General features: G+C 45.1%; 1 long non-coding RNA gene across 4 annotated transcripts in view; it reads left to right on the top strand.

The window, feature by feature from the left end:
- The window catches only part of LOC118309855, a 77,727-nt gene that overhangs the window by 37,976 nt on the left and 14,860 nt on the right, over window positions 1–24,891 (top strand). The window contains exon 2 of one of the 4 annotated variants that reach the window (XR_004793633.2): window positions 18,477–18,584. The exons of 2 other annotated variants lie outside the window; for them this stretch is intronic. This is a non-coding gene — a long non-coding RNA (uncharacterized LOC118309855). Of the gene's footprint in view, window positions 1–18,476; window positions 18,585–21,775; window positions 21,948–24,891 lie in introns of those variants that run through there. One more of the 4 variants, XR_004793634.2, reaches the window with a different exon arrangement.

Raw genomic sequence — 24,891 nt, 5'->3', positions numbered from 1 at the left:
ACAGATCCTGCTTTTCTTTTTTTTTTTCCCCCTTTTCATTGGAGCACCCTGAACTCATCACAAGACTTAAACATGGGCGTGAAAATATTTCCCCTGCTTCGTATTTTCTTTGGCTGTCACTTCCCACTCCCGCTGCTTTGTGTGATGGTTATTGCTTCCTTGTCCCAACATATTATTCAAACACTGCCTACCTGACAGGGCACAGCCACCGGCTGATGTTCGCGCGTGTTTGTGCGGTTCCCCTTCAGAGGGAGAGGGGAGCAGCAGAAGTAGCGGAGGCCCACGTTGACGCGACAAAATGAGATAATGGACGTATACTTACTCAATCCCTCTTCATGTCAGGGCTTCACTGAACCCCCCTACTTCCTGCAACATTAGATAGAAACATCTTTGTCTTTCTTAATCTCTCTATTAAACTGTTAGAGTGAAAAGTTTCTCTCTGATACCCCGCCCCCCCCCCCCTAACCACACTGCCCTTACAAACATTCACGCAGAATAAAAGATGTGAAACATCTTTCATGGTTTAATGTCTATGGCCGCATGATTGCCCCTAAAGACTTTTGTCAGAGGCACAGACTTCTAAAAATGTGCATTCTGGTCTTTTTGGCTGCAGCCTCTCTGGTCACAGCGTTCGGTCCAGATTAATGTCGCTTTGTTGACGAGTAATCTAATATGGATTTCACTTGGGACTTAAATGCCTTCTATGTTCCGGAAAAATCCCATTTTTTCCCCTCTCTCATTTGATCGCAGCCTCACAGGCCTAATTTGATTTTGTAAAAATAAGAAATGCTAGAATTAAAATTGACTTATTTCAGGACGGCAAAATAGTTTTGGGTTTGGCTGTTGGCTTGTCACCACAGCTTTGCACTCGAATGTCGCAGTCACCTCATGTGCAACAAGCAGCAATTTTAGATTCACTTTAAAAGTATAATCCAATTCTGTTCTCTGTCAAGAAACAAAAACTGTTGGATTGATGTGAGGACTAGAGAGCTCCTGTTTTTCTCACAGGTGGTTCCAAGAGCAAAAATCTACTGGCGCAATGAGGACGTTTTTGCAGAAACTAAAATCTCCCTTCAACGCTGTTTGTCGTACATTTGGGCCGGCTGCGCAGATTCTCCGTTAGGTTCCAGCGGAGACATGGGCGAGCCATACTCATTGATTTTTTCTTTTTTTTTTTTTTTTTACATAATCAAGAACAAACTCTGTCCTCAAATCACGTATTTTGGTTCATAAACACAAGCACAAGTCCACAATTCTGCAAAAAACACCAAAGCTTTCCGTGACACTGCACTTCTGTTGTGAGGCTCATATCGGTTACTGTAAGATGGTAAATAGCATGTGGTGAAAATTAGTGGCATCGTACAGAACCAGTACCAGCCAAACCACACAAGTGCTTCACTGTTTCTTCCACCATTCATCTCATTCTCTCTCTTTCACCCAATTCCCTGCGCACACAAAAAAGACAAATTTGCAGAAAAAAACCTTCAAAGCCCGACTCTGCGAAACGTCTCTAGGGCAACTGATCGATGCGTCTTTCATAGAGTGAAACAAACCCGACGGATTTTATTGAATCTGTCGCTCTGGTGTGTAAAACAAACAGGGCAGAGAGTGAAACTAATAGTATTGTGTTGGGGCACATTCACAGGCCTGACAGGAAGAACATAACGTAACGCAACATCCAGTAGCAAACCTACATGTATGACACAAAGCTGTTTTCAGACATGAATGGCGAATTGGGGACCCAATTTTCCTGACAAGCTTTCCATTTAGATTTAGAGATGGTCCGGGTCGGACGTGTTTACAACAGCAGGAAAATGTCCGGAACATTGAGGCAATGGGGGGGGGGGGGGGGGGGTTGTAAGTGAGTTGGTATTATATGGCAGCAGTCATGCACTTTGGATCCGAGAGAAACTCGGCACTGGTTTCTGATTCATGATTGACCTCAGATATGATTTGCGGATATACTTCTCGTCAGTCAGCTCCCGTACAAGAAGGTCAGGCCCTCTAAACAAACGTCTAATCATCCCCCGAGAAAATGCTTTCCCACCGTGCCGGGTATCCAAAAGCATCCAAGTGCTCAGGTCGCAGCGAGTGGGCTGGTATTAACGGATATCATAACAGCTATTGTGGCGCGCCATGAAACGGCATGTGCCAAATCCCTCTCCGGGCCTACCTAACCAAACCACAGTGTCTCACTTTGTTTGAACAATATAAAAAGAGAAGTTTGTGCTGGCACTGGAAATGACACAAAGCAAACAAGCACAGTGTAGGTGACACAAAGGATCCAGAAGATAAACACACGTGACTGAATAAATGGATTACATGTTCCCCTTTGACAAAGTAGCTTTCTGCACCTCTGGGATTTCGGAGTTTGCCAAGTGTTGACTGCCACACCCGGGCCGCATGAATGGATCTGGAGCAGAGGGGGTGCGATGACTGATCCCTGCAGCCCCATGGCAAGAGTCTGTGATATTTTCCTATTTTATCATGGTCGCCAGATTGATTAAGCTAAGTCTGAACAAAATTCTCCAAATTTCCTTTTTGAGCAGTCTGTGGCTTGTAACAGCCGTTTTAGCAGGACGAGCATCTTGCTTGTGTTTGTTTGCTATTTTGTTTTGCTTTTAATTCTCCTGCCATAGCAAGAGAGAGTTGTTTTTTTTAGGGCATCCAAGATCCTTAGCGGTTGATGCAGTGGTTTTCTTTGATTAAACTTTAACTAAATGTTGGATTAGAGGGAAAAAGGTCACAAGATTAAAGTTGCATGTGACTGGCATGACTCCTTGAGTTTGCCGGAAATAATACACTTCCTTGATCTCGGAGGAACGTAGAATCTGTGAAGCACATTGGCCTCGCTGCGGTGGTAAAGTGGACGTATTGGTGAAACGCTAAGTGCGTCAGCGTCGGCAGCTTCGCCAAAGATAATGGGTGCAGGGCCCACTGCAGTGCACACACACGTCAGGTATTTTAAAATAAATCTCAAACCTCGGCGAAACTTGCTCTGCGTAATATGAAGTGAGAAGCAAATTGATAAAACATGTCACCAAAACCAAAGTCATCAAGCTAAAGCAACACACACCTCTGACTGCGCACACACACACACACACACACCTACTGTACACACATGCTCAGTCTGTTAGATTATGCCCCCCCCCCCCCCCCCCCCCCCCCCCGCCTTCCCGCCGTCCCTTTGAAGTGTGGAGCTGGCAGTAAATTCTTGGGCTCTTTTATGCTCATTCCCGTTTCGATTAGTGGGGTTAACAAGCCGCTGCAGCTCAGGCTAATGAGACTGTACCATGGAGAGGGGTCATCAGAGGTGGGGTGGGGGGCGGGGTGGTTAAGGACGGATGACTCACTCCCCTTCCTACCGAGGAGTTAAACGAGACGGAGGGGAATCCTAAACGTGCGCCGCTGTAAATACCGTTTCATGACCTGAAATAAACTGACGCTCAAAACACAATAAAAGACAAACCGTCACATCCATGCAGTTGCACACAGTTACCTGCTCGCTGCGGTGTCGAGCGCATCGTCGCCTTTCACGGAGGATGCAATTAATTTGACCTCAACTTATTACTGTAACTTCCGGGCACATCTCCCCTGCACAAATGCCAGCACACACTCACACACATACACACACACACACACACACACACACACACACACACACACACACACACGGATGCAAACATCCTCCTCACTAACATGGGGGCCCTGTACGGCCAATCCCGCTGGGGACAGATGGGCAGACAGAGAGGGGGGGCCTCATTAAGGCAGGATGTACCAGGATGCAGTAAAACCTCTACTTTCCTTTCCCCTCGTTCCCCTTTCTTCTCCGCTGTGCTGATTCACAGCACACAGAGCTTTTTTCAGATCACTAACAGATGGAAGGCAGATAGTCTGATCACATAGCGACAAAGAAGAGACCCCCTACGATGAGTCACAGAAAACTGTTTCACACGCAGTACGATTTAAAAAATCATAAAAATGTGAGAAAGAAAGTAAAAGGCTGCGACTCAAATACAGCAAAGTGTCATGAGTACCACATCGAGCCTGGTTACTATAAGACCCTCCGAGATTTGTGATGTTTCTCCGAATACTTCCTCTATGTGATCATGCACAGCCAATTACGATCAAGCCGCAAAAAACATGAAAGTGCAATAACACGTTAACAGATTTGTGAACATAAACACCATCTATGAGCCAAGTCCGAGGAAAAAACCTGACAGACCCACATAGGAGCAGATGGTAGCTTTTTGAAAAAATCCAAACATTAACACCAAGATATCTCGAATATGACATCAATTAAGTCCACAGAGGAGCCTCGTGTTTTCTAACACTGACAGTCCGTAATGTTTCATGCGCTGCCAAATGGGCCAAAGTGGCAAACAATTCTATGCCATAAATATAGTGTCTACTTTTAGTTTTATTTTTGCTCAATATCTGACAGAAGTATTATATTTGGAAGCAACAAAATATCATTTTCACTTTCTTTATAACAGCCACTCTTCACATTATAAACGGGTATGATTTCACTATTCGTTTTATTTTATTGTTTTACGTAACAATGGCATGATGAGGTATCAAATGCTTCACACCATCATGTGGGGGCCTGGACATCATGAGTTAAAATATTAACCAGTTAAATGGAGCCGCGTGGACCGGCCCCAGGGGCTCCCGTCTTGCACTTAAATGCCCTGTGAAGGTCAACACACTGACGGACCAAATCGGAGGCTCAAGAGCGGCTCTCCCACAGAGGTTAAGTGTCTCAACCGAGAGGTCAGCCCATCATTTAACGAATATGTCTGCATCCCATCCGATTCCAGGTCAAACGCTGGCGCGGCGATCGGCCGTGATGGCTGGCCAAGTGAGCAGACAAATGAGGAAATGATGAGACGCAGGGGGCCCTGTCGTGCCTTGTCTCCGGCAGCATCAGACCTCCCCTCCCCTGCTGTGTCCGAGGCCGTCCGCGCTGTTGTCCTAATCATGCCAGTCAGCGCTGACACACAGCATACTGTACTGCAGCCCTGCGTGGCCCACAGTCCACCGGCATCCCCGCTTCTGTCAGTCTAGTGAGGGAGGGCGGGGAAGAAATCCACCCCCAACAACCTGACACATTTTAGGGATGGATATTGATATAAGCTAAAGGTGGTTCTTCTGTCCCTCCACGCACTTCACATTTCCGTCCCCGCATCCTGTCGTCGCTCCATCGCTGTCTCTCTGCCCCACACTCATGAGAATGTACAGGTTCAGTGTGAGTCAGACATTCCCTTTAGGTACATTTTACAGACACAAAGCTTTTCTAGCCTGTTGCTTGGAGCAATGTAATGAACGTGGGTCACTGCAGAGGGAAAGAGAGAGACGAGCGGTGGAGAAAGGAGGGCGAGCCTCCGGATCTTCCATGCAGGGTGGTTCCTCTGTGATTTCATCAAGCTGCACCTCAGGGGAAAGGAGGAGGAGGAGGGAAGAGGAGGGGTTAGCGGTGGGGGTGGGGTGGGGGGGCAGAAAACAGTGAACATCAGGATAATAATCATAATTCAATTAAAAGGTTACTCACCTACTCGGTCACTCAAGGGAGGAGATGAACGCCGCCGCTAGAGCGGCGTCTTCAGCCAGCGAGGCCTATCACAGCACAGCCTAATTGAGATCTGTGCCCCTCTCTCTCTCTCTCTCTCTCTCTCTCTCTCAGTGTGTGTGTAATGACAACAAGGGGACCCTCGAACGCCTCCGAGGGGCTCCTCTCCTAATTGGTTAATTAATCCTCACAGAGCTCGTCTGTAGGGCCGGGGGCGCTTCGCAAAGAGAGGGTGGGGGGGAAGGGAGGACGAGAGGTAAGGACAGAAGGCTGGAGGGGTGTGTGTGTGTGTGTGTGTGTGTGTGTGTGTGTGTGTGTGTGTGTGTGTGTGTGTGTGTGTGTGTGTGTGTGTGTGTGTGTGTGTGTGTGTGTGTGTGTGTGTGTGTGTGTGTGTGTGTGTCGGGAGAGGACAGCTAGTTTGACAATGACATCATCAGCGACAGAGCGGATATTATCCCTCAGAGCTCCACATGTTTCTCACACCACGTCTCAAAACAATCGGTCACTTTTTACGAGATGTCAGCTTGATTTCACAATTTGTCAGAATGGGTCTTTCTAGGTTTTGATCATTGGTGGTATCAACTTTTTTTTCTTACTCTTAAACTCCTCTCCCTACTTTTCTTTCCCCGTTTACACGCCCCGCTCTCCGCTCCTCTCATTGTGCTCCTCTTGTTTCTGTTCGGTGGAGAAGGGTTACAGTGGGCTGGAGGGAAGGGCAGCCATGTACAGTGCTTGCCTGGATGATACTCAGTGAAAGAGACAAGTATGTAATTTGCCCTTGGATGCAACACAACACATAATCCACCCTTGCATAATATGCTGGTTACATGGGGTAAAAAGTAGAATTGTCAAGTTTGAGTGTTTCTGCTGCGGTCATGTGAGAGTGATATCCTCTAATTTGCAAAATATGGCAAAGTGAAGGGGTCACTTCACTGTTAAGAAATCTATTTTTGTCAATTAATGACTTTTGCTTGTGTTACCTTTTTGGTGCAGAAAAATGTGTATAGGCTAATTTCATCGAGTTTCCGCCGACATGTTGTTGTTTTTTCTCAATCGCGATGAGGGTTTTGTGAAAAGCCAATGATTAACTTCTGAGCACTGACCACAATGCTGTTCTGCAAACTTTTACAGAGGTTAATGTTTTTTGGTTTGTTTTACGTTTCATTAATCTAATTTTTTGAACCGCCCTGCCTTACCACAGAATTCCTCGCAAAAACAGCAAGCAGTTGCTGGTTGTGTTTGCAAACCTTATAAAATTCCTTTTCAACTGAGGGAACGGAGTCAATTAGGTACACATACACAAACACTGATGGAAACACTGATGAGAAAATCCAGATGCACAGAACACGACCCGCACACAATCTCTCTCTGCGACGTGCACGTACACACGCATGCCTGCACACTGGGGAATGTAGTCTGCGAGCAGCTTTGTGTATGTGAACAGGTTCATTGAATAATTTTAAAAGAGTTTGATGACTGAGGGAGCCTCTGCACATACACCGTAATTCCATTCACGCTGCCGGTAAAACCAACAACACATTATGAGGCAGCTGCTGCTGCTGCACACAGAGCAGTAAGGCACATTACCAGGGACAGTATTGACAAGTACCACATTTTGTGTGTTAATGTGGAAAGCTTAGGGCACAGTTTAAACTGAGAATAATCATAATCATAATCATCACAACCGTCATCAAGAGGCATTACTCGCTATTCAAACAAATCCAACACTGCATCTTTTGTATATTGTTGCTTGTGCCAGGTCCAAAACTCTTTTTTGGAGGTTTTCGTGGAGCCCCTCTGTAGATGTGACAGTATAGCGTGTATGTAATATACATATATACATATACATATACATATATATAGACAATGGAAAACCTAGGAAAGACTGAACTGCAGTCACACTGCCATGGAGGTTGGAACGCTCTCCACCTCAAGACGGCGGCATCTTGTCTTGGGTAGTCGGGGTTGGTTCACTAAGGGGTATGTATTTCAACAAATTTCTGGTGATTCACAAGGGAAACACTGAAGGAATACGTTGCCTCTGGTACAGCTCTGCAAGATAATCTTTTAAGGCTGCTGGATTTCCATCTTGCCAGGCTCCAAGCTATTAGTGTCATAGATGTGACTGTACAGCGAGAAGCCAGCGTTCATTAAAAACAATGGCAGCGCCTATAAAGGTTAACACAAGATGTTCTATAACATCAGTTATATAGAAATCAGAAAGTATTCTGTCATTGGAGCTAAGAATGGCACTGAAGGCTGATCTCAATGGAAGATATTTGCTCTTCGTCCGACCATCCAGCATCTGTCATGGACAATGATACTAAGAAGGTTCAACCAATCCCCAACCAAGTAATTTTTTTTGGAATGCCCCTGCCCTTCTCTACACAGTTTCCATTGAAATCCTTCCCAAAATGGTTTGTCTAACAAACCATTTGCAACTCAGGACAGAACATCTATCATGGGCTCGAGGCACACAGGTCATTAAGCCCATTGGATCGAAGCACATCTTCACTTTCACCTTTGATTGTAATGGCATGTTCATTTGTGAGGGAGGTTTCCCAAACAGCCCAAGTAAAATGTAGCATTTCTGCATAGAGAGTATCCCAACCATTTGAACCACTAATTTATGTGGTTGAATACAAAATTCAAAATGCTTTGCCAAGTAACGTTACAGTTCTTGTTACCTAAGCTACAAGCCTACTGTCCCCTCATCTCTGTGGTTTTGTAAAAACACAATTAACAATCAGCTCTCACTGATTTTTGTCGTCATTTGTTTTCTTTTAAAAGATTTGTTTTGCTTTAGCTATGAGAAAGTATATGATGGGCGATGCGTCGCCACTTCCTGCCAGTTTACAAAAAAAGAAGCCAGAAATATCCTGGGCGGCCCTCTTGAGCTTTCGACGTCATTTGGAGCCAGAGTCTGCACAGTGGTGACCGTGGTGTGCAGCCACGGTATGAGGTTCCCGCCAATGCACATGCTCAACCGATTGCGAGTCGGTGTCAGCAGCCACTCATGACATTTCACTCCATTTTTATAGAATCAAATAACTAATCAAAACCAGACTTGCTAGAAAAATGTACACTTGAATATAGAGCAGTGTGATAAGTACTACCTTAAATGTCAGAAACCCTCTGCGTGAAAAAATGTATCTAATGTATACTTTTTAAATTGGCTCACATCCCATCTGCTAACATGGAGGAGGCGGGGTTTAGGGCTTATCCCGCAGCCAGCCACCAGGGGGGGATGCTAATGATCTGGCCTCACTTTTGGGAAGCTGTCATGTCGATTATCTTTACAGTATCCACGGTCTGAGACTCCACCATTGTGTCCATGAATTTTTATGGCAGGGGCGGTTGTAGTGGAGAGGAAGGGGGTGTAGTTGATTTACCGTTGAGTTCAAATAACAACTGTCTTTCTGCAGAATGGCTCACTCCACCTTCGAGTCATCACGCAGATTTTCCTCTCCCATCCAGATTGGGAAAGCGGTGTGACACAATGAGCAGCCTGCAGGCCTTGGCACGCTCGTCGCTGCTGTTGCGCCATAAATCAACCATCACTCAACCACCTAGTATGATACTGTTTTTAATTTTACGCTCAGATATAGAGTCTTTGTGTGAGACTCTGGTTACATGGAAAATCTTACTTTGGTTCTACACTTGGTTTATTTACATTGCTCTGAGACGGGGTAATGATTTATATCGAAAGTTGAATTCTCAACAATTAAAGAGGGAATCATTTTACATTTTTGTAACACAATAAGCATTTAGGTTTTTTTTCCACTTCCTCGGTAACTATTACTAAAATATATTCCCTGTGACTCATTTGGTATTAACTCTTTGGAGAACAGACATAATGTTGTGTCTTATTCATGGTAATAGCTTGTTACCCTTCCAAACTGTTTTTGCACTATGGTAACTAAACACATTTTTGCGTAGCGTATTGTTCATGTTCCCTACTTAATGTGTAAGCAGCAATTTGTTTTACATAAAAAATAATTGTTACTCACTGCTTTGCACACAACCCTCATCATCACCAAGACTCAGCTCAGTAAATTTTACATCGAGGTAAAAAATACATTAATGCAACCACTTCACTGAACCACAGGAGCAACTGTTGTACGGTAACACAGACTTTTCCCTCCCAACAAACTTCGACACTCATAACATAATGACTTTAAAAAAAGGATCAACTGACAGCATCACAAAGTATATTTTTATTGTGTACTTTTTTTTCAACTCTATATTATTTTTAGTCTGCGCTGACAGTATGATTCCCCTGTATCCCTAGATCTTTATCTCAGTCTGAAAAGAATTAGCCTTTGGTCATTCCCTTTGACATTAAAATCAACGGAAACTTTAGTAGCTCAGATCGTGAGAGTTCAGTAATGACGAGCCATGGTGCCGTAACCAGAAAACATGGCCCGAGTCAAATCAAGAGCTTTTCTTGGACATGTCCACCCTGAGGCAAGGACGAGCGCAGCACCGTGCAGACAGTATCTGACATGACGTGAGTTCCGAACAAACCAAAATGGACACACACACACACACTGGCGGCCCACACAAATTGTTTTTGTGGTCACGGTAGTGATCGAATGATACACATACACATACATGCACATAGGCTGTGTAAAGACATGTAGGACACAAACTACAGGATGAAGAAGTGAAGCAGTGCAGCAAAAGTCTTGTTCCTCGTGTTTGCACTCGGTCCCTTGACAGTCCCTCTCCCCCAGGCCCATGCTAGTTCAGGTCAGGGATGTTAAAGTAAAACACATGGAGAGTAAATAGATACAAGTAAATGAAAGCAAACAGAACAACCAACTGCCGTGTTCCTTCTTTTCGAGACACTGGAGCATCAAGTTTTCCATTCTATTTTCCAACTGAAGGCGCCAGAGCCAAACATGTGAAACTTTTTGTCAGATGTTCCCGATTTTTCTGTACCTACATGTTTGATTTTGTAAGGATTTGTCTGTTTGTGTGTGAGTGAGTACATTAATGTTAGTGTTGTAGTAATGGCATTGTGTGTGTGTGTGTGTTTGTGTGTGTGTGTGTGTGTGTGTGTGTGTGTGTGTGTGTGTGTGTGTGTGTGTGTGTGTGTGTGTGTGTGTGTGTGTGTGTGTGTGTGTGTGTGTGTGTGTGTGTGTGTGTGTGTGTGTGTGTGTGTGTGTGTGTGTGTGTGTGGACGTAAATCTGTTTGCAAAGTAACATTATAGGGACTTGGCTTCCTTATGGGGACAAAGCATGTCTCTATAATATGAATGATTACGACGTTTTTAAGGTAAGGATGTGTTTTAATGTTAGGGTTCGGTGAGGTTTATGTTAAAGTCAGTGTAAGGTTCAGAGTTAGGCAATTTTTAGTTATGGCTGAGGTTAAGGAGTTACTCTCCATGAATGGGCTAGCGTTAGTAAGTCTCCATGATTGTAAGTCAATGTAATGTCCTCTGAAGTCATGGAGACACGATAGTGTGTGTGTGTGTGTGTGTGTGTGTGTGTGTGTGTGTGTGTGTGTGTGTGTGTGTGTGTGTGTGTGTGTGTGTGTGTGTGTGTGTGTGTGTGTGTGTGTGTGTGTGTGTGTGTGTGTGTGTGTGTGTGTGTGTGTGTGTGCACCATCTTGTCTCCTCAGACATCAAAGAACAAGGCGAGGGGTGTCAGAAATAATTTGGCCACAGCGGACCCACACGGCACGCTGCCATTCACTTTGAATCAGTCGCGCACTGAGAGATCCAGCTCACCCTGGAGGGCATGGCCACTGCCACTGCCACTTCCACACACACACACACACACACACACCTCCTTCAACCCACCTCTGCCTCACAGATGCACCAAACACAAGGTCCCCAACACGCCTCATCACCCAGCCCCTGGCCACCCCTCTTGACCTGCCTGGACACAGACATGCACAAAGGAAATGCACATAAACACAGACACCTACCACCTCTACATACACACACTGACATACGAGGATGTCAGACAACACACACATTTAATACACATGCACATGCAGCAGACAAGCGCTGTCTCTCCCAGTTATTGTCCTTCCATCCTCCACCTTCTCAGAGATTTCCTTTCCTTCCCCACTGACTTTGCCTGTCTCTCCCCCTTCCTTCCTCTTTCTTCTCATCTCTCCCCTTCTCCTCCCTTTCTGAGATTTCAGAGAAAATAGCTGAGGGCCAGATTGGAGGTTGGCTGCCTCTTTGCGTTACCAGCAAAGATAAATATTCCCAGGATGACTCCCATTGCCTGGAGGATGTTTATGTGTGTACATGCACCCCCCCCCCCCAAAAAAAACCACACACACACACACACACACACACTCACACACATGTATGTGAGCACATGTGCAAGTCTAAACACACACACTGCTGTATTTCCGCTCTGTTCAGTGTGACAGTAGATGGAGCAAAGGGAGTTCATAATATTCATCTGCCTGTTACTGTCTTTCCCTCACTCTTACCTGTTGCTTCGCTGAGGTGCCTTTCTCTGTGTGTGTGTGTGTGTGTGTGTGTGTGTGTGTGTGTGTGTGTGTGTGTGTGTGTGTGTGTGTGTGTGTGTGTGTGTGCGTGTGCGTGCGTGTGCGTGCGCGCGTGTGTGTGTGTGTGTATGTACTGCACGTTTGTTTACCGGCCAGGTGATAGATGCAACAACTGTTCTGTGATATCACAGGCAGCAGAATGATGAGGTGTCTGCATCTGTGACAGTACTGATGATGCACTGATTTGTTGCTGTCTGACCATTTAGGCATGTTTGATATTAGGGTGCAGATGTGAAAGGGTGGGATGACAACTAAATGTCGCAATACAGATGAGTGAGTGACTTACCTCTCTGTCGAAGCTAATATCACTGTAAAATGTGACCTGTTTCCCAGGATTGTCTTGAGTCATAGTTAGTTAGTTCAGCCCCTTAAACACAGCCTGTTCAAAGCAGGAATGTTACGCCTTTATTCTGTACTCCTTGTTCTATGTAAAAGCTACAAACAAGGAATGGGGGCGGGGGGGTATTGTGGTTCTACCTTCATGCAGTGGGGGAAGTCACAGATCTGGATTGGCAGCTGAGTAAAAGGGAGAGACAACATGACAGGACAGACCCAAACGCTGCTGTGTTACACGTCACGCCATATGCAATAGAACCAAAAAATCATGCTGTGGAGCAATAATATCATGGTTTGTTTGACTCACTGTAAACAATCAAAGGTGGCACCACAAGGGGTCTTTTTTCTTAACGGCATTATAGTGTATTAAAGGGGAATTGAAGATTTTATCGCGACGCAGCCTGGCTCAACCTGTTTTTTTAGAATGTCTGGAAAATGGGATCCGGACATGTCACAGAGTTTGGTGCACACATAGAAAAATCAGTGTGACGGGTCCACACCAAGACAGAAATAACATTCGGGCACCTGGGTGGAGGGGCCCACTTCCACAGATTTGTCTGCAGTATTCTCACATGGATGGGGTTTTTTTTTGGAAAAGGTAAGAAAAAATCATGTCAAATGGCCTGGGCAACATCTGCGGACATTTACTTGCTCAGATATAGCCCCTCGGAAAAGTTCAGGAAAACGTCCGGAGTTCAGTGCATGTCTGAAAACAGCAGCAGTAAAATGGGACCACAAACACAAATATGTCTCCTGATGAGGAGCACGTTTACTTCTTTCTTTGCTATTGCAATAAAAGTATATTTTCTTCTCTCTTTTTTTCTGTGACATGATAAAACATAGTGTAACAGATACGCAGGTAAAGAAAAGTCCTGGAGTCAACTGCTAGCCGACTCTGTAGGATATCTGTAACACAACAATATAGTTTGCGAACATTAACCACCGTTAACTATCGATCATACGAGACCAAGTGGGGAGCTACTGTATTGGTTGCAGCTGTTGTTGTAGGGCCACAACACGATGAGAGATCGCAACGTGATTGATTGTACGGTAGATTTGTATTCCTGTTTCCTCTGACAGTGGCAGATTCTTAAATGTGGCGGAAAAGCCAAAGAAGAGAGGACTCTACTTTGACGTTATGAAGTTGTAGTGATCATTTGTTTTTGAAACCAATATGTTCTTAATTTTGATAGGTCATAAAAAAGTCATTTTTTGTTGTTCACTTTAGTCTGCAACGACAGCAAACCCTTACCCTCACCCAAACCCTTACCCTCACCCACTTCATGTTAAAAGGAGCCTTTTAAATGCTTTTAAATGATAAAATCAGAGAAAATGCATGAGAAGTGACTGCAGATCGGTCGATCGTCTGCCATCTTTAGAATTTCAGGAGAAACATGACAACACGCATCCGCTGGCGCTGAACCAATGAACAACCACATGCTTATTGTTGTCTGTATCGTGTGTTTTATTAGGATCTAATTCACATTTGACTAAGCGGAAGATTGTCATATTTGGACTCACTTATTCTCTCTTTAGATTATTTTAGAGCAATGTTTTTGAGTAGTCTCATAAAATGCTACTTTTCCTGTTTACAATATACAGAACAAATATGCTGCCATTGCCCAACCCCGCATATTTGTGTAAATGTTTCTGCTTTTGCAGTGTCGTGCACATATCTCAACTTTGTGACCATTTCTTGGATGCCAGCATTTGTGTAGTCGTGTACATGTGTATCTATGCAGCAGGGGCAATGCAGTGTGGCTCGTAACCTCTCCCCTCTCCACAATGGTATGTTCACCAATAAAAAAGGACTTCCAAATTAGATTGTTGTTTTTTCCGAAGGGTTGAAAACACTGCAAAAAGCTGGTGAGCGCACCAGTAAACAGGGGAATCTCAGCTAATGACAATTTAGACATCAACACAATCAAGCCATACATTAGGTCAATTACAAGGTAATTTGTGGGATACAGTATTTCATTTGTCATAGTCTAACTGGGCTACATGAGCATGAATTGCAGCCATATGATACCATTTCATTGCACATTTACAATGGCTCAGCCAGCTGTTTCTCACATGATGATTTACTGGAAAGCCAAAACATGTTTTCCACTTATCCGATCAAGGAATTACTGTAAGTAAATAAATAAATAAATAAATGCAGGAAACATAAGTCTACCTGATCACGCCTGTTGAGTAGGACACCATAGGCTTTCCAGTGACACAAGGTGAAAGTGCCATATAAAGGAATCACTGTTGTGCGGTATGGCAGAAGCACAATCGCACAAAACGGAATCATATTTACAGAAACACGTGACAATATAGGGGCAAAAATATATAAAGATTTGTTTGTTATTGTATCCCAACCACCACTTTAAATATGGGGTTAGGTGGACAATAGCAGACCACAGGATATCTGCTCTCCTTGTGTAACTTTTTTGTTTTCTCCCACACCACTGGGAATTGTGTAAACCAGCAAAAGTGGCATAACAAAGTGTCTTCCTTACTACAATATAGTGGGATCTCTGTTGAAACAGGGCAACCGACTGGTGGGGAGACCCAGGTATTTAACCTCCGTGGGGTCATTGTCAAAGCCATTGATGTTACTAGGTTCGTCAGTGCTCCCGGCCTTTGTAACGGCAGACGATAGACCCTTTGGATTTGGACCTGAGGCCAAGTGTAAATGGTTGTTAAATCTCCTGGGAAGGGATGACAGGGCAGAGGGGGATGAGTGGTCTCGTAGACCTCTGGGATGGATATGGCCTCCTACACTCCTCTTTCAAACCTCATGTTCCCCCAGTATATGTCCTCGATGGAGTGTCCCTTATCACTCAGGTGTAGGTACACATGCCGAGCCGTGTGAGGCTTTGAAAGCCACCTCCACTGCAAAAGGTTCTTTTCACTGCAAAGATTTATCTTAACCTGGATGAGAGAGCATCAACTGTCATTCATCCAAAACGCCGCTCGCCCCATTTTGGTTTCTGTGTTGAAGTATGGAAGGGCAGAAACGGCGGCGTTTGTAAATGATGACACGTCACCAGCATTCGCTTCCTTCTAGGGTCACGACTCAACTACCCGCAGTGAAGGCAAAACGTTACAAACACTCGTCGCAGGCCCGAGGGACGATATCCCTACACCTACAAGTCACAAATACTGTTTCTCATTATCCCAATGCAGAAAAGACAATCTGCTTCCTGTTTACACCAGCACACAGATTGTCACATTGCAGGCGGGGCTACCCCACAAGAGCCCAACTGTGACATCAGAGTGGGAGAGAAGTCTGAACCAGTTGTTCAGGGGCAGATTATAGGGTTTAGCCAGCTCACGAAAACAGACACGTTACAAACACTGAAAAAGTGATTTTTACATAACATGTCACCTTTAAAAACTGTTTTTTAAACGAAAACGTAGTAGTGTGGATGTCGCCTTTAATGCTCCAGTGTCTTAGCAAGAGAAGGCTGCTACCTTGAGGATGCAGGTCAACAGCATCCTGCTGTGCCCACGTGTCCTTCAGCAAGTCTATAATACCTCTCGATTGTAAGTCTTTTACTATTGACATCATTGTTTCAACTCCACAATATCACCTCCGATTTGAACTCTCGCAGTTTCAATGACGCGTCTGAACAAACGGATACCAACCACGCACACAACGTTGTAGAAGGATACGGGTGACTTTTTCTTTAAGGAAACTGCCGTCAGTGGGACACTCGTAGGAAATTGGAATCAGATGGAGAGTAGACAGTAACGAATATGTTTCCCCCCGCGGAGGTAAAGTAAGGAGAAAAAGACAGGACTGGGGGAAGAGGGGGACCGTGTTGTACAGCTAATGGCATCGGTGACCTGTGAACAGAGGAAATTGACTTATGTTGTAAGATCAGCCTCTCTGGGGAGTTTATTTACCTATTTCCCTGAGGACATTTACCTTCATCTGCAATAAATCAGGAGAAACAGACTGATTTTTTTCTATTTATTCTTTCTATGTTTTATCTGTTGACTTGCTGTGTCTCTGCCCTGGACAAACTGACGGGGGAAAAAAACATATCCTCAGGGATTTTCAAGACAGAAAAAACAACAACTTACACAGAGTCTCTTTTAGTTAGTCGAATCTGTTGTTGTTGTTACTTTCACATGAGCATAAACCTCTGGTGTGATCTTTTTACCCCGACTTTTACGTTTTGGATCTCGTAGTGCTGTCGTCGTTGTTGTCGTCGTCGTTGTTGTTGTTTTTTGTTGGAATAAAGCTTCAGCACAATCTAAAGAATATTTCCACCGCATGTAATTGGGAGTAAATGAAAAACAGCAGCATCGTGCATCGTATCATGTTTTATGAAACTTGTAGAACTTTCAACTTGTCTTTTCTTTTCTTTTCTTCTTTGATCAGCTGGTGGCTTGAATTTTTCTGCTACTGTCAGGCCGTTCAGGAGACAGCTGTGCTCTAAGAGCGGCGGGTGGCGTGGAGCAGAAAATTATGAGACATGTCAGAACAAGACTGATATTTTCGAGCTGCACATTTTTCTCTCCCCACTGGAGACTTCTGTCTGTCTGTTTGGACAAAGGGCACTAAACACACACACACACGCACACACACACACACACACACAAATAGATACGTTCAATCTTACACACACTTGCGTAAACACACACTCAGCCCTCCTCACATTCATACTCACTCATGCAGTCACAGATGAACACTGACACACACACACCAGACACGTTATTAATCTGCCTTTCGCTCTGTATGTTTTTCTGCATATTTTTATGGGGAACAGATCAAATTTGCCTCGACTCGTGTGCCGCAACTCTTCATATACAAGCGCCGAGCATATCCAAGCAATGGATATAAAAATGTTTTAGTTTTTTTCTGAGATGTGAGGCAGTTGTTTGAATATTATGATATATAAAATATGAATGTGATGTCACTAGATATTTAGTGACTCCAGTGCAAACACACACACACACACACAAATGCATATGTTCAGTCTTATACACTCACACACATTTGTCTGTGGGACCCCAGGTGTGGGAGATGTACGTGGTTTCATGTTAAAAAAACGTTGAACTTCACACACTGATTTCATCGACATTTTAAAACGCTCCCGTCGCCAGTGTTTGCCTCGATAAGTGTGACACCTCTGTTTCAAGCCCAACAAACAGATAGTGTACAGCAGCAGTTCTCTGGGTGTAAACATGCTGAGATATGAGCTTTATCGCCCTCATATCACTGACATCTGGGATCTCTCCATCTCCCTCGTGCTCTTCATATTCATTTTCTATTTTCTCTCTATCCAGCAGTGGTTACATCAGCGGGAACCGTTGTGTGTAAGTCACGCTCGTACAGCTTCTCTTTTTTCTATATCCTGGATAAGCAGGTGCATGTACAAACATGGACTTATGATCCACTTCTCTCTCTCTCTCTCATCTCTCTCCCTCTCCCCACATCAAACTGCCGTACATAAACACAGGAGCTCAAAAACACGCCGTGCTAAGCAGAATAAGAGCCGAATGCTTTTTTTTCCTCCTCTTTTTCGTGTGTGTGTGGTTTTTTGGAATAATTCTGTTTGTTATGAACAGGTTTGTCAATTCCGAACCCTGTTCAAACATTTAAAACAAGCAAAACCTCAGCGACATTCAAACATCCGAGTGCGTATTCAAATGTGTGTTTGCTCGGTTTAACGCCGTATACACACACGCACACGTACTGGTGCGCAGAATTACAGCCTGGAGACGTCGGAGTGATCCTGACGATTGTTCCACGTCCGCACGAGAGCGTATTCCGGCCCTCACCCAGCTTGCGTGACTCAACGGTTTCGTTAAAACGGCATCAATGTCGCCTTTTTTTTTTTTTCTCCCCTCCACGTCGCACGAGATGAACGATCACTGCCACCGTGCTGATTTGAAACGCAACAGTTTGATTATCACTCATCATGTATCATATCAGACCATTCAATTCGTTCTGCATCCTTCTCGCTGTCTCTCTCTCCCTTGACTACGAGCTAGACAAATGGCTTCGCTCGTTCTCCCTCTGTCCCTCTCTTTCAGTTGTCTGAAGAGGAGGTACGCCAATGTGACAGTGGACACTGACACCCTTCATCACCACCTTCCCCTCTTTATGCAATAGCGGCGGCGTGGCCGGATGCCATGGGCTAGGTACTGTAAACATCACTCCCTTTCTCTCCCTCCCTCCAACACAATAGCGTCCGACATAATTGAGGCATGCAAGTCTGTGGCTGCCATATGCCAAACATGGGCCGGATAAATCGCTGGGAAGGGAAGGAATAGAGGGAAGAGGGGAAGAAAAACAGCCCCATGTCTTTGATTAAATCATTCACGAATGATTCATTAACATTGAGGGAAGGGGGGGAAAAGAGGCACTGCAACTTTTAGATTTTGAAAATTAAACTGCAAATTCGAGAAGGAAAAAGCCAGGATTTTTTTTTTCTTTGCAAGTCGTTGGAATCCATTAATTTCTCATCCAGTAGCCACGAGGCTGTCAAACTGCTATTTACACAAGTGTTTCGGCAAGTTGCTTAAGCATGGCCTTTCCTCGTCTGTGAGAGCAGCGCATCTCCCACTCTGCACACTACCCTGCACGCTGCAAACAAGTCTGGACAGCTTTGTATCTCATCCCTCTTTGGATAAACACAGGCAGGAAATGAATGTGGTTTTACAATGATTCACTCCATACTGGAAGCATTCGCTGTCAAAGAAATCCATTCAAAGCAGCTTTGGCTTCACATGTTTACTATTTTCCTTCTTTTTTTCCCCTATCTCTCTCTGACAGATATGCATCTTTTCATTTGGTTATTTCCTACCTCTAAAACACACCTTACCGAGGAGCACGTGGTTAACTTGAAAAGTTGTGTCTATTGAGTTGGGGGGGGGGGGGTTTACAAAAGGCCCCGTTTTCAATAGTTTCTGTTCAAGGAAAATTATACCAAAACGTGTGTATAATGCTCTATTTTTTATTTTTTAAACTCCCGTGATATTTTCTCTTTGCTTCATGTCTTCTCTTCAGAATCCTACTTGGTTTTTTCCACGTCTTTTTCTGCTCTGCTATCTTTATTAGTGGAAAGTCAAAGTGCCCGGGGCCAGAGCCTAAACCATGCAGTGCAGCTGGCTAGGGACTGTCAGCCGTAGTAATGAGCTTTACCTTTAGCTGAACCATAAAGGCTGGTGTCCGCCTATGGGCATTCCTGCTCTGAAGCGAGGACAACACGCAAACACTCGCACATGCACGCTCCAGCCGGCCCGTCTCCCTGGTGGTTGCAGCGGCCGCCACGCTCCGGCTTTTGGATGTTACCCCCCCTTCACCATGTCCAGCTGAAGGACAAAAGCTCCGTCAAGAATCCCTAAATTGCTCAGTGCGATTTTAAGGTATTCACGTTCAGGATCACTCACAATTTGGAAAATGTGACCTTTGGCTGCCTGTGAATCGATTTTAAGCTCCTTCTCAATGTATTGTAACAACCCTAACAGATCACTAAACAGCCCCCTTATGTGGACCCATACATTTTAAAAGAGAGAAAAAATGTCCTAGTTGATATGACACTTATTTCTTTTTTTTTTTTCTTTTTTTAAATTGTTCTAAATATTTTTTCTGTTTTGAAAAGACATCTATTATTACAATGAATACAAATAGAAAATGACGAAAATTACAATCTGACGCAGCAGATGCTCTATAGCATCATTCGGCATAATCGTTTGAGGCGATACGACTGGCTCCTCTGATGATCGTTCACGTGTCTGAGACAAGGTGATACAGTGCGAGGTTTAACAAATGCTCCCAGATGTACAAAGTTTGCAGTCGTGGACTGAAAAGAACAAAACGTGGCCATATGAGCCACAAGACAATTGAATCGTGCGTCCTAACGATGCAAAAGAAATTCATATATTCGTGCCGTTTCCGCAGCCGGCACCTTATGACCGGCAGCGCATCCGTACGCTCCACATTCACCTACTCAAAGGTTAATGAGCGCAATTTCAAGGTGTCAGCAGATCCACATGAGACCCTCCGGTCCGATGACATACAATAAGGCAATGATGCACCGTGATATGTGTGTAGAATGAGACGCGTTAATGGGCGACTGACACAAAGGGGCTGACACAAAGTGTGCTGAGTTTGTCGGCGATATCGTTTAGTCCTGTGATTGCTACGGTGCTTATGTACAATTACGTGTAATTTGCACGCGAGATGCATGGCAAAGGAATAAATGAGAAGACACAGGGTTGTTTGTGTGATCCAGACGGTAAGTTTTTCATGCACTTCGATGAACATCCAAAATGAAGCTTCGGGAAATAAAGAGCGGAGGGGCAGTTTCGCAAAGCAAATGTCCAGATTTGTGGAGTCTGTCATGTGCTGAAAAAAGATTTGATCAGAAGAAAGCCCAGTGGCCTACTGCCTCCAATAAATCTATCTCCTGAGGGAATCCGCGTATTGAACCGAGTGATTGCCAAACAAAAATTGCAGCGGAAACGAACATTTTGGCAGGAGCTTTCTCTCCGTCTTGTAGCATTTCCACGTCGCGAATCAACGTGGAGGCGCGGACAAGCCGACTCGCCGTGTGCCGTGAGAACAGCGGTGTAATGGCAGCAGGTGGTTTCTGAGAACCCCTTTATTAATGCTTCACCGCTGTGACACCGGTGAAGCCGCGCGCCCTCGGGGCCTCCATCCGCTGCGCCTGGGAATCAGCCATGTGTGGGCCAACGACGAGGGCGAAAGAAAGGATGGCCAGCGTGACGCGGACGGATCAATAATTCCCGCTAATCCATAATCCCGTTGACGGTGACAACGATGGGCAGCAAATGCTACTTTCCCGGAGCTATTTGTTTGTTAATCGATCGGTGGCGGATTAACGTAACGGAGTGACGAGTGATGCCACATGTCCTGTTGTTCCACTTCTGCCCCTGAGTTCTGACTGTAGTACACCAGCAGAGAGGGCTGTGTGTTTTGTGTTTACAGGCCTGTTTGTTGACCAAACAGCTTGTTCCCATTACCGCGCTCGGGCCTAGGTGAACAAGACTCGCTTGTACATTTGTTAGCAGGGGAGACGACAGATGCTCTTCATTAGCCAGATGAGCGGCGGCAACCATCCTGTGTAATTTATCTGTTTTTGTGTCAGGGTAAATAAGAAAGAAGAGGGGGGCAGGGGGGGGCTCTTTCTGGACTGTGTTAATGTGTGAATGAGTTTGTGTGTGTGTGTGTGTGTGTGTGTGTGTGTGTGTGTGTGTGTGTGTGTGTGTGTGTGTGTCGGAGAGTATCTAGGCCCAAATCCTTTCTCAAGTTAGAGGGAAAGTTCTGGGATGCGGCCGCTTCGGAGTAGAACGGCGAGGGACCCTTCACCTCGTGGCGGAGGCTGCGAGAGGCCAGCGGAGAGAGACGCAAGTGTTCCCTGAGAGAACCGGGACATCTGTTGTCTGTGAGAAGAGGGCACAGGGACCAGATCGGGGGACCGCGAGGGGGTCCCCGCAGTCCCGTCCGTCACTGGCAGTGGCTGCCCTGCCGGCTAATTGGTAAGAGGCCTGTGCGTGAGCGCACAGTGAAGGAGGGGTGTCTGGGTGGCAAGCCAGAGAGGAAGGAAGACAGGCCACCTCATTCCCACAGGATAAGGAAAGAGGAGGAAAAAACCAGTGACCAAAACACAGAGAAGGACAGGAGTAATAGACCCCCCCCCCCCCTCCGTCCCTCCTCACCCTCCTCCTCACCCTCCTTCCCTTCCCTCTGTAGCCCTTCCAGACCCAGACTCCAGACTAGCCTCATCCTTGTAATTTAGATTAATTTCTTCCACATTTTCCTCAGGGATTAGGCTGTACCCCCCCCCCCGACACACAACACACCACATACACGCACGCACACTCGGCTCACCCCCTACCATGGTTGCTTAATGCTCTCATTATTGAACTACATTCCCCTCACAGCCAACCCTGCCCCACCCCCAACTCTTCACACACACACACACACACACACACACACACACACACACACACTGAGAAATGGCAAGAAAAACAAACTCCCGGGTCGCAGATCAGTGTCGATCTTTTAACGTCATTAAATGATTCCGCTGATTACATGACTGAAACTTTTTTGGGGCTCACGCAACTCCTCTAACGAAATTGTCTGCGCCAAAGTCGACTCAGGCTCATTTTTTCCTTTTCGAACTCTGTCACCAGACGGATTGTTGAGCGTTTTTTACCACGCTGCTTTTGTAATGGGAGCCGTTATCAGCCCGATCGGTTGCCGGTTATGGAACAAGCAGGAAGGGCTTTCCGTCAAAGTTAGTTTTTGAACCTCTTTCCCCCGTCGTCTTTCTTTCCAACAGAAGACGTGTGAGCACGTCGGGGGGGGGGGCATCACTGACCTGGACAGAGGTTGTTGTTTTTTTTTGAAAGAAATGGTTGTCAGAATGCTACAGCAGTGAACACACGTAAAGCCTGCCGGTGTCCTCCAGGCCCACTCGGGCTCCCCGTGCTCTCAGCACAGCGGGCGAATACCAGGAGAGTTTACTCACTGTAACTCCAGGTGTGTGGACTCGATGTCTCACGGGAGCGAGTCACGCCGCGAGTAGACACAAGACTCAGAGGTTCCTCAAAACAACAAGGGAACACTGGAACTAGAAGACACAGAAATGAGATGCAAGGTTGTGTATAAAACGCCAGTCACGGCGCTCACTTTACTGTCGAACTGAGGTTCCCCTGAATTCATTTCCTAGCACCAACTGTTGCCTCAGTCTCAGAGGCAGCATTTCTTTTCACTGGCTTTGTCTTGTGAAAAAGACAAAGCCAGTAAGTGCCGTGCGCTTAATTCCTGTTATTTGTACATGTATAGAGTCTATTGTCTCTTCTGTCTCTCCCCCATTTCTTCTTCTTCTTCTTCTTCTTCTTCTTCTTCCTGGAAAGCACTTGGTAACTTCTGTTTTGAAAAGTTCCATATAGTGACTTAGATAGTCGCTGCATATTTTCATTGTGGGATTTTGCGTAAGAGTCGCCGGGCCACGTGGACTTACAAGACCCCTGTTTGAGTAACGGGGACAAGAAAGAACTTCTTACTCGTCACATTACTTTGCAAACAAAGTGGTTCCAGGCTGGAAAAATCTAATCTGCATCCAAAAGCTCCCTCCTCAACAGACAACTGGGTTCTTTATATAGTCGTCCACCCTGAGGAACTTTTTTAAACAATCATATAATGAGCAATAAGACGAGAAATAAACCCCCAATTTTTCTTGTTATCTAATTATTCTGGCAACGCCTGGTTTCTATATCTAGTTTTAATATACCTAAATATAACGATATATATATGAATATTAGGTTTGGGTGTTTGCCATACAGGTTACCCCCGAGAGGTGGTCTCCCCAACACAAAGGGGAGCGGTCCATGATTTTAAAGTAACGATGAACTAGAACTTTTGCGATGAATTTGGCTCCAAAGTTGCTCTTCGGAGGAGGTCACATTACTTTGGAGGTAATGTGTTTCAACACAGGAAACTTCCCTTTGCCAAACTTCTTCTCGAGGACTTACAATCCAGTAGATTTAAGACACGAGTCCATGGCGGGACTTTTATTGGTTCGCGCCACCGAAGCTGCTGTCATCTCTACGCTTCATGTTACTCATTTCATTCATCCTCCCTCTCCATCATTTCTGATCTTCTGTCAAACGCAATTGTCCTCGATTCATTTCTTCTCAAAGCGAGCGACACCCATTTTTCACTCCGAACGATCGCCGCGCCTCCGGTGTTTATCGAACCAGACCGTGGCTCCTGATTCACACAGGAGAATCTGCTGTCATCGGGATGACTTATCGCTGATGACACAGAGCAATAAGACCACGGCTTAACTCATAAAGTGGTTTCAGTGGTTGGGAACTGCAAGCAAGCGATTAGTCTGACTGCAAATGAGCCTTAATGTGCAACAGATTTCAAAGGCAGTTGTTGAAGGGAAGTGGTCGGGCTGAATGGAAAAGGGGGTAAAAAGTAAAGTTGTAACTCTCTGGGAACAGGTTGGACACAATGCCGTGATATGTTTAATAGTAATTGGGGTGAACAAAATGTTCCGATTATTGGAAGAAGCTGATTTACTTCTCCTGAATCGATGTCCCTTTAATAGGCCGATAAAAATGATCATAAAGTCTTGTTAGCTCTAGAAGTTGTTGTTTTTTCCAAAAGAAAGACAGCATCTGATTACATTCAAATGAGATTTCATTATAAGTCAAATAGGGCGTAAAAGCTTTTACTTTTTGCCGCGTTGTCCCTCTCTCCTGACAGCTTCGTCATGTGACTTGCCGTGACCTACATAGAAAGGTCATTCAGTTAGAGCTGGCATGAAATACAACCACAGTTCACTGAGTCTGGAGTTGACAAGTAGCCCTGGGCATCCTAATGAGATCAAAAGATTATTATTAGTATGTCAGATATAATCTGCGAAAATAAAATTAAAAAGGAGCGAACGAGTTGTTGGTTTTTTTT

Source organism: Scophthalmus maximus, chromosome 6 (genome assembly GCF_022379125.1).
Source record: "Scophthalmus maximus strain ysfricsl-2021 chromosome 6, ASM2237912v1, whole genome shotgun sequence".
NCBI classification, from domain to species: domain Eukaryota; kingdom Metazoa; phylum Chordata; class Actinopteri; order Pleuronectiformes; family Scophthalmidae; genus Scophthalmus; species Scophthalmus maximus.
The sequence above is the reverse complement of the archived record's forward strand: the minus strand, read 5'-3'. Positions and strand labels throughout refer to the sequence as shown.